The sequence below is a fragment of the Achroia grisella genome, unplaced genomic scaffold, assembly GCF_030625045.1.
Source record: "Achroia grisella isolate CSIRO2021 unplaced genomic scaffold, CSIRO_AGI_Agris_v1 utg640, whole genome shotgun sequence".
Taxonomy (NCBI): domain Eukaryota; kingdom Metazoa; phylum Arthropoda; class Insecta; order Lepidoptera; family Pyralidae; genus Achroia; species Achroia grisella.
Window position 1 is genome coordinate 4,933,684 of NW_026712977.1, and position 12,343 is coordinate 4,946,026.

The following is a 12,343-nucleotide window of genomic DNA, read 5'->3' on the forward strand; positions in this document are numbered from 1 at the left end:
CTAATGTTTATCTAGTATTTACATAATGGACTCAATTGACTACTAATATTGTTACAATGCCGTCAGTAGATTTATCACCGAGTTGTGAACTTGACTCAAATCTACATAAAATAGGAAGATTTTTTCTGTAGTTTCGAAAATCTGGAACTGTCACGAAAATCTGGAATACAATCATATTTTATCTTGAGAATTTATGAAAACATTAGACTGATTGTTCATATATCTGGACATACAATCATATTTATATTGAGAATTTACTAAAAAAATACACAGATTATTCATATATCTGGACATACAATAGTATTTATATTGAGAATTTACGAAAACATTACACAGATTGTTCATATATCTGGACATACAATCATATTTATATTGAGAATTTACGAAAACATTACACAGATTGTTCATATATCTGGACATACAATTATATTTATATTGAGAATTTACGAAAACATTACACAGATTGTTCATATATCTGGACATACAATCATATTTATATTGAGAATTTACGAAAACATTACACAGATTGTTCATATATATGGACATACAATCATATTTATATTGAGAATTTACGAAAACATTACACAGATTGTTTATATATCTGGACATACAATCATATTTATATTGAGAATTTACGAAAACATTACACAGATTGTTCATATATCTGGACATACAATCATATTTTATATTGAGAATTTACGAAAACATTACACAGATTGTTCATATATCTGGACATACAATCATATTTATATTGAGAATTTACGAAAACATTACACAGATTGTTCATATATCTGGACATACAATCATATTTATATTGAGAATTTACGAAAACATTACACAGATTGTTCATATATCTGGACATACAATCATATTTATATTGAGAATTTACGAAAACATTACACAGATTGTTCATATATCTGGACATACAATCATATTTTATATTGAGAATTGACCAAAACAGACAAATTGTTAATTTTATTGTGACTGACAATTGGACAGTTGTATAGCATAGTTTGCCCGGTATTGCTGGTTTCGAACCCGCCACCTATCACGTACAAATGACGGCCGACATGTCACAACCAGATACTCATAAAAAAGTGACTACCACAACATTATGTACACCTATAAATGTCCTGTTGTTAATATATCTTACCTTTATGGCTGCTAATTGGTACCCGCGACTTCACTTTTATGAAATTAATTGTTGTCACATCCATTAGCATTCCCAGCAGTATACGACACAAAAACTTATATTATAACTAGCTGTGTCCGTGATATGGCTCGCATATATCGTTATTAATAGTATCTCTGTTTGTTAGTCTGCCTGTCTGTCTCGCTTTCTCACTAAAACTACTGAACCGATTTACATGAAATTTGGTACACAAATAGTCCAGACCTTGAGAAAGGATATGTCCTGCTAGTTTTAACATGAAATGTTTTTGGATTAGATTATTAAATAATATTTTTTCTCTATTTGTCATGGTAACTATTAGACGTGGGCACAGCTAGTACTAGTATATGTAATATAAGTTGTAATTAATTGTTTTGAGGAATCATATGTATATATCTTTACATATGTAAAGCAATAATATAATTGTAAAATCTTGACGATGCCTGACTTTTTTGGTATTACCTACACCTTACTATTTAGATGAAGAAGTAAAAACTACTGTAAGAATTACATGAATTTTCACAGTAGGTGAAGGCGAGGTGTGAAATATTTATTTTCTAAATTTTTTTCAATCGTACTGAGTTTTTTTATAATAGGTGGTGTCGTTTTGATTTTGCCTTTGCGGCACATAAAGTCACTTCCATTTCTTTTATTTGTTCATGTTTATTTTCTATACCTCCTGTATGCTATGTGTCTGTATATGGTGTGCAATGGATTTATCTATTCTTAAAACTATTACAAAAAAAACCAGCGGACTCTCTTTTGAGATTTTCATTTCCGGTCACAAACATATTATAATATTTAATTTATACAATATTGAATATTGTATTATCATAGTCACAGTACAATTGCAATTATATGGATCTAAATATAGATAGATAGATGTTTTTCTGATTATATGTTTACGACAAAGGACGACAGCGTTGTAAGTTGAGGTCAGAGTCATTGTCTGTTTTTGAAGGTAGGTACTTTGGATATGTTACATAAAAGTTCTTGGAAAGCGACTGGTCACGAAATCCGCTTTTGTACAACAGTGGTGAGTTCTATACAACACGTGGAATGCTCCAGATGTTCACGACTGGCCACACGACGAAGATATAATGCTCACTACAAAACATTCAAACCAATATAAAGAAACATATTAATGTTTGTATCATACAGTGATCGAATGCGCGACCATTGAAAACATAGACAGTGTGTTCGACCCTTAAAGTGTTATAAGAGAACGAAACGGACTATGTAGTGATAAATATAATAAGTTAATCCTTACTGATATTATAACTGCAAACGTAACTCTCTCTGTCTCGCTTTCACACCAAAACTACAAAAACGATTTGGTATACATATAATCTACAACCTGCGAAAGGACATTGGGTACTTTTAATGCTAAAAAGGCGTTGTGAGGGGTTGAAAGGGGAAATGAAACGTATGAAAGTATCGTCCTTTTTAAACCTTGAAGTTTAAAACTTAATTCGGGCTGTTGATTAAATATAATTAAATACGATCTTCAAATTTTGTAAAAATTATACCCAAAGAGTAAAATAAAACAGGAGATGAAAGTATGTATGGTAATTAGTCATTTTAGAAGCTTTTATAAAAACTTTTGGTTACCATTGGTACGATAGAAGAAGAATAGTACTCTTTAAAACAAGAATAGTCTTTAAAACGGGAAAAGCATCATTCTATGTTGTATTAAAAACATTTACGTGAAGTTAGCTTCAATGAATTCTGAATAACTACAGTCGTTTAATTTTACTCTATGCCGTTAAAGTTAACATCGAATGATATCTATGCTATTTTACAAGTATATTTACTTTAAAAAATACTACAACGTGGCGATTTAATTTTCATTATAAATTGTTATTTTAAACCAGAATACTATATTTGTTATTACCAGATCATATTTGATGGAAAGTTTGGATGCCGGTATAATCGTAGTGATTACTTGCTCTGTGAGCCGAAATAAAATATGACTGCATTTTAGGATTTTATGTGTCATCAAGTTAGTTACATATATAAAAATAATATATATGTACTAACTTTATTATGCTGTTTCGAGAATTATCAATCAGTTGATTGATAATTCTCGAAACAGCATAATATTTTCTATACCTCCTGTATGCTATGTGTCTGTATATGGTGTGCAATGGATTTATCTATTCTTAAAACTATTACAAAAAAAACCAGCGGACTCTCTTTTGAGATTTTCATTTCCGGTCACAAACATATTATAATATTTAATTTATACAATATTGAATATTGTATTATCATAGTCACAGTACAATTGCAATTATATGGATCTAAATATAGATAGATAGATGTTTTTCTGATTATATGTTTACGACAAAGGACGACAGCGTTGTAAGTTGAGGTCAGAGTCATTGTCTGTTTTTGAAGGTAGGTACTTTGGATATGTTACATAAAAGTTCTTGGAAAGCGACTGGTCACGAAATCCGCTTTTGTACAACAGTGGTGAGTTCTATACAACACGTGGAATGCTCCAGATGTTCACGACTGGCCACACGACGAAGATATAATGCTCACTACAAAACATTCAAACCAATATAAAGAAACATATTAATGTTTGTATCATACAGTGATCGAATGCGCGACCATTGAAAACATAGACAGTGTGTTCGACCCTTAAAGTGTTATAAGAGAACGAAACGGACTATGTAGTGATAAATATAATAAGTTAATCCTTACTGATATTATAACTGCAAACGTAACTCTCTCTGTCTCGCTTTCACACCAAAACTACAAAAACGATTTGGTATACATATAATCTACAACCTGCGAAAGGACATTGGGTACTTTTAATGCTAAAAAGGCGTTGTGAGGGGTTGAAAGGGGAAATGAAACGTATGAAAGTATCGTCCTTTTTAAACCTTGAAGTTTAAAACTTAATTCGGGCTGTTGATTAAATATAATTAAATACGATCTTCAAATTTTGTAAAAATTATACCCAAAGAGTAAAATAAAACAGGAGATGAAAGTATGTATGGTAATTAGTCATTTTAGAAGCTTTTATAAAAACTTTTGGTGACCATTGGTACGATAGAAGAAGAATAGTACTCTTTAAAACAAGAATAGTCTTTAAAACGGGAAAAGCATCATTCTATGTTGTATTAAAAACATTTACGTGAAGTTAGCTTCAATGAATTCTGAATAACTACAGTCGTTTAATTTTACTCTATGCCGTTAAAGTTAACATCGAATGATATCTATGCTATTTTACAAGTATATTTACTTTAAAAAATACTACAACGTGGCGATTTAATTTTCATTATAAATTGTTATTTTAAACCAGAATACTATATTTGTTATTACCAGATCATATTTGATGGAAAGTTTGGATGCCGGTATAATCGTAGTGATTACTTGCTCTGTGAGCCGAAATAAAATATGACTGCATTTTAGGATTTTATGTGTCATCAAGTTAGTTACATATATAAAAATAATATATATGTACTAACTTTATTATGCTGTTTCGAGAATTATCAATCAACTAAATTTAAATTTTGAACTTATATTTTAAGTAGGTGTGTAAGTATATTAAATATAAGTATAGAAATGATTTTATATAAATATATGATGAGAAGGCGCTGCTGTCCCATTTAAATATTGTTCAAGGTCATTCGGAAGTACGATTTACGTCTTCGTTGAAACAGCATTTCTACAGTAGAGTACAGGTTTGCTTTAACTTCTACTAAAATAAAAGCTAAATGTCATACATAATTTTGCTTCAACCAATCAAATGGACAAAGCTTCAAAAAGTTTATTACGTTTAGTCAAAGAGTAAAGTAAGTATACCAAAAAGAAGGTTTAGTTCACCAGTTTTGTAGGTCTGATACGTTGTACGATCTATTTTGTTTGTGGCTTCCTAGTATATTATCTATGGTGGCTCCGCAGAGTGCATGAGCCCAGCCAAAGAGTAAACTAAGTATAAGCACAACACTCACGCGTCGTTGTGATACAGGGAGAACGTCCGCGCGCGCACTGCAATTTACTCATCACGATCAGTAAGTGAAATTTTGTTGTACTATACTGATATATTTAGTAAATATTTTTGGTTTATTATTTTTCTCATTGCTAATAATATAATAACTATGAATAAAACGGTTCGCCTTCGTAATGCGAACACACATCTATTCATTTATCGTGTTTAAAATATCTAGGTACCCTCTCCTATTCGAAATAGTTTAATTGCTACATATAAGGGACATTGTGAATATGGTCTCGTATTTCTATTACTATTAATTACTAGATAATTTTCTACTTATTGATAATTATAAGTAAGGAATGTTTATTATTTATATTTAACAAATCTTTCATGCAAAACAGTATGTACATGCATTCTAGTATGGCAATGTACTATACATATGGCGTAACTAATAATTTATAGTAAATAATATTAAGTTATTATTGTTACTATTAACCACAGGTCAAAAATTTATTCCTTGATTTGAGTTATTAGGAATATTACAGCTAATAATGCTAGGTAAAATATTTGTATAAATGAATATATAAAACAACTTTAATATATACCTAAAAAACACATAAGTGTATAATATTTGTCTTGTGAGAAAATTGTTTATATTATAAAAGGTATGTAAGGTACATTAGTGAAATACTGTTTTGAATAGGAAATGTTCTGTGTCAAGTGCGATTGATAAGAAGTTAAGCGAACAAAGTGTGTACATTAAATAACCGTGGATAATGACTTCTTTTTACTTTTTTAATAACTCTGCATTCATTGCCGATTAGACTGTGTTTCTAATATAGTAACTAACGAACTCGTCCCGGCTTCGCACGGATGCATTAGAAATGTTTGAATTTTACGGCTATTTCTCTAGAATCACTCCATCTATTACTTAAAACTGCATTAATATTCGTCGCGTAATTTAAAACAATTTCGAATGGTTCTTTTAGACTGAGACAAAGATTGAGTTTTGATAGTGATAGCTACCGATTTATTTAATTATTGTTTTAATTAGGTTCATACTTACATATATGTAGTTCCTTACAATAGCAAATCTTTGTTAGCAAAACTATAATAATAATACCCTGATCTGTAAATCTGTCTAATACTGAACTGTTCACTTTTCTCATAATTAATTATGTCATTTTTATTATATTATCTTATTTATTATTAATTAGTAATATCTCTTAAGATATATTTAGCGATACAAAACAAAAACGCCAGCGTGATTTTCAGCTTCAATTCAAGAAGGATTATTTAATGTTATGTTATCTGTGGTTATACCAAGGTGAGATCTTAAAAAATATAAGTCTTTAATATAAATCCTAATATAATTTAATCTAATTTGAAATATGCAGTAACGATTAATTAAGTAAAAGGGAGAATAGTGTAAAGACAAAAAAAAACATTTCGCCAGATTGCAGCTGCTACCCAAAAGAATATTCGTATTATTTGTTTTGTAATAAATGTTCTTATTGATATTATTTATAAATATGATTAATTACTACCTATATACCGCCGCCATTACCTGTATAGTACAATATAGGTAGGTATATCATTTGGTACGGCGGGATGTTCTTGCAACATTTTTGAAGCTGACAATGAAATGACAGTTCTATGCGCTTGAAATGATAATTTCGATCGAATTCGACCGGTCAGTAATTATTCAATGCAATAATGCGAGGAGCTACTGGTCAGATATTGATAATATTTATGTGAGAACAAATGAGAAGCTTCAGCTTTATTTTATTTAAAGAAATGTCATTCGAATCGTTTCACAAAGAAAGAGGACACAAAAAGTACAATTGAATTGGGAAATTCCTCCATTTCTTAAGCGATCGAAAATAGTAATGTTATTATTTTTATCAATAACACCGGCGAGTTTAATATGATTATTTCAAAGCTTACCGCCAAAATAAGAAAACAAAACGGCATCGACAAGAGTGTACCTTAATCCGAAACCGGTTAATATATGTAACTCTAGAGTCCAAGCACCACAACTGTCACAATTTAAAAACTATGCAGCTAAGCATAAAATATTCAGGCAATAGTGATAAAACAGTTTGTTTTCCTATATAATCGTAACCTGATAACGTTATCGCTTGCATAATATTCAATCGCGTTTAGAATGCAAACTCATTTTCATTAGAAAACGCCATTAAGATTTGTCAAATTGTATAGTATATGAAAAAAAAAATACAATAGGTATATCAAATAAATTATAGATATATATATATATATATACTACCTGCCCTGGCAAACGTTGTTTTACCATTTAAAAGTAATTAAATTAATTGTGTGAAGAAGTATGTAATTTTTTACGCCAATTTATATAAAAAAATTTTAGGGATTGGCAACTGTTGTCACTGATGGGTATTAAAAATAGATAGTATAGTAGTAGATTCTCAGACCTACGGAATTATGCATATCTATAAATTTCGTAAATAATTTAAGCCATTTCGGAGGAGTATGGTACTAACAATGTGACACGGGAATTTTATTTGTATTTTTTGTAAGATAAGTAATTTATTAAAACATGAACGTAATATCAAATACATTATCGGCAGTTTGACGGGATTTGTTTATATGTCAATTTTTGTTAATCAGTTAAACACCCACAATTGTCATTGTTACTATAATTATTTATTTTTAGAATAAAACCAGAATGTAAAAACATGTAATATATATTTAAATTCGGGTTGAAAGTTCGATAGCTTAAAAGTGAGAACACTGGAGACATCGTTTTGTTACAATATTTTTGTAGCTTAACCGGTTTGGTTTACAATCACAGGACGGTAAATACTTGTAGTAGTCCGTATAAATTTACAAAGCTCTGTTTACCACTTTGGTTATGATGAGTCATTCAGTGTGGCCCTTATGTCTTTATATTCCTATAATTATGAAATAGAATAGAAAATTATATATTGAAATAAATTTAAATTCCAGCACTTTTTTTTATTTATTTACACACAAATTTATACAAAAACAAAATATAATCATCAACCCGCTTATCTGTTCAGCAGTTTGTCAGCAGCAAAAGCGCTTAACTTTTAATCTACCGCTCATTCGGAAAGCTCATCACAAGAAAACGAGCGAGAAACTTGGATATTAGTGGATGCTATTCTTAAAAAAATATATATAAAACCGTTCATGGATGACGTTCTTAAGTTGATATTGATTCGTAAAGTTTGTAATTTGTAGTTAAGGGTCCAATTTAATCGTGGTATATCAATTGAATATTTTGAACTGAGATTCAGTTGTTCGAAATGTTGCAACGTCTGTTGCATAATTGGTATGCGGGAGTGACATAATGTGTTTTCAACTTTTGTCAAACTGGATATCCCGTTAACCCACGAGTATGTCGTTGGAGATCCACAATATTGGTACATGTCATATCATATTACATTTACAACAAGATTAAGAGAAAATAATTATTCGTATATTATTTATTAGATCAATTCCATTTATTTTAGTCCTTTATAAATGGAATTTATGGTAACGAAATCTGCATAAAAAAGAAACTTCTTAACCTATTTTTCAATTACTGATTTTTTTAGAACTCTATGTATGGTTGTATGTTTTATTTTAAGAGTTGTCTTACTATAATCCCGAACAATAGTAGAAAGTAGACACGACGCGATGGAATTCCGGTGCGGAGTCATAGACAGCGGTCGTAGATAAGAACGGGATGTCGACTTTATTTTGTTTTAACTAACCAAGAATAACAAATTCCTTTAAAATATTCTCTGCTACATTATCTTGGCTAGCTTAATTCTCCATTAGTTTTATTTATGCATATATTATTCATTGATTGCGGATTAAAACAATTTAAAGTACATTTATTAAGAGTTACCTACAAGTTTAGCATTTTTTGGTATTAATTTACAACGATATGCAAATGCACATTCCATTCCTGTTGAGAATCATGTTTATTTACTAATAATTGCTTTTATTATTGTTTTGTACCTATATGTTCTGTTATAATGAATGGAATTTCTAATATAAATATCGAGTCGCAGTGTTTGTAACGTATCTCAAGCGAAACGGCTTGCGGTTCTTATGAAATTTTGTGTGTATATTCAGTAGGTCTGAGAATAAGCTATAAACTGTTTTAGATACAATTTTTTTATTGTAGTATATTCTTTTTCTATTTCAGTCATTACTCGGCATAAAAAATAGGTGTTGTATGTCACTACGCCTATTTTTTAATAGTAATTTAGCACTTTTCTAGTCTCCACGGTTGTTACTAATTAATTTATATAGCAAAACATTTACTAGGTTGGTATTTGTATGTATTCATAGTTATACTGTATATTTACCCACATCCGGTTATATTACATAGTTTTATATAGTTTGTACATGTAATTAATATAAGTAAGGATTAAGTAATTATTTCCAGTATAAAATCTAATAGTTTTTTTTTTCAGATACCTGATTGAAGATTACGGTGAGTGTATTTTATAAGAGTCTAAATCCGTAAAATATATAAATTAATAGTACTCTACCATCTCTCTATTTTCAATAATGCTATATACATCAAAATTGAAGCGATAAAAATACAATGTAAAACTATCCTATATGGTGAGTATTATCTTGATTATAACAAATCTTGATTATCCTACCCAGTATGTATTTGACTCTGTTATTTACTATTATTGCCTGTCCCCATTACGACGCTGCGTGATGTTTGTTGCCGATAATCCTATATGGCTAAAGTTTGCATAACACATCCGTGAGATCTCCACTTATGGCCAATTTAAAACGCGCATGTTGTAACTGCATGCTATGTTTATTGGTGAAATTGTACCTATTATTGAAATTGATATAAAAACATCAAAATTAGTTCAAACTATCATCCAACAATTTCGCCTTTCATATTCAGTGTGAGATAAAAGATAACCTTTGTCGAATTAAAAACCACGACGACGACTCACCGTGTAAAAATGAAGTACATTTGGGTGATAGAATCCGCTTTTGTTGCTAGAATAACAAAAGGTTTACTTTTGTAAATAATTAGTATTTCCTGTTCTAAAATGATAGATATTTTCCATATCTATTGGAACTCAACGATGTACATTTGATGCTCCAAAGAGATACACAATAATATTTAATACATAACAGTTCATCAATACATTTGTACTTTTACTGTACTGTACTGTATAACACATTATTAGTTTTTATGTTATTATTATTATAGAGTTACCAAATTGTCACAGCCTTAATATGCTCATGCTTATATAATAAATACTATTCGAGATAAGTTGTCCAGTGAAATAGTAATTAAAACGGACAGAAAACGTAGTTCTGACGACTGAACAGCGGGTACCGGGCTCCAAGACGGTGATATAATCACCACAGTACAATATGTTGGCGGCTACCTTCCTTATATGTGCACATATTTGCCTCTCTGACACTTTGGTTGAGGCATAAGACGCTAGCGATTTTAAATTAGCCCCGTTCAAAATATGTAAACATTAAATTTGAACTCAAGCGTACATCAATCGAAGTAACAGATATAATTTTCTGACTTCAAACGCCTTATATCCTTACAAGTTCTTATAAGAATTCCTATGCTAATTGAGTCCATTAAAGGTCAAACTTTTAATATTACGGTATTAATGATTTAGTTCGTACCCTTATTATTATGATAGCTATATCATATCGATCTGTCAACTTGAATTGTGATAAAAGCGAATTTTATTCTAAAATAATGGTCTTTGGTGTATAAAATTTTATTAAAATCGTTTTAGCCGTATGATTGTGTATTTTATGTGTGAGCTGATATATGACACTGAAATATAAAATATACTGTGCAATGTGTTAATTTAAAATCATTTCTTAAAATGCGTCAACATAAACTATAGATAATAATAATTATCTACTTACTACAATTTAACAAAAGTTTAATAAGATTTTAGGTAAACACATTGTTTGGAAGGTTGTTAAAAGCAAATACAACGAGAGAACGGCTATTATAATCTAGCCGAAATGTCGCGTTTAGAGAAGTAAATAACTATATTTACCATAATACTTTAGTAAAATCTCAATTAAGTACAGTATTAATGTGTTCTAAATGCGAAAGTTAAAAAAATATATCTATATATTTGTTTTTAATTGAGTTTTTTAGGTACCTACATATTATGTATTGCACATTTAAGATTGTCCTTAAGAAGAATAATGAGATCTAATTTTAAATTCTACCATCAATCTTTTGACATCAAGATATATGTTAGTATCGGTATACTCATTTCAATTAGTAGATAACTATACACTCTTGGCGTCTTTAATAGACTTCGTCAACTGTAAGGTTAATGTTTAAGACAGTTCTAATTAAATAAACAGTTTTATTATAGTATCATTAGCATTAACGTTATCCACTTCGAAACGGGTTTTCGAGTCGTATTCGTTATTGTACCTGTTAGGAGTTACCATTGTGGTTAACTCCATCTTTATATGCCTTTGTAACTGTGGCATTTCATGGAAATGCCTCGTTACTGTAATAATATTATTAATGTGAGTTTTTCGTTTGTTACTTGTCAATACTAAATAACCGCTGAATGGCGTTGAAATTTGTGAGACGTACTTATATAGTATTTATAAATGAGCATAATCCTCTTCTATATTCCGAATAATCAACATGGTCCAGTCCCTCTCCGCCATCTCTTTCCGCGAAACAACTTCCTCGCAGAAGGAGGCTTAAATAACTGCCTAGCCTATCATAACAATATTAGTATCATATAAGGGGACAGTCTAGTGTCTTCGAAATTAGCGTCCGATCGTGGGACGAGTTATGAAAGTGAATGAAGCAAGAAATATCTTGATAGTCCATTCTCCTTATCTATTCTGCAAGGAACTCACAATGACTCGCGATTCACTATTATACACTTAATTGACCGCTATCACCTCGTCACTGGGACCACAGTCTGACCGCTCCGTATCTTGTCTCTCGGCCCCTGTCTGACGCCCGTTGTCACAGACAATTTGTTCTTGGGAAACGCCAAATAAATTAAATAGTCAACTGAAACTATTTTGTAAATTTTACCTCCGGTAACTTGATTTCCGTTAATTGATGTATAATAAAACATTGATTACCTATGCCAGCTATGGCAAAAAGCTTATGGGGACCAGAGGTTGGTCGACTATTTTATTAGTATTTTTTATTACACTACACGCCGCGGGTTCGCATGGGT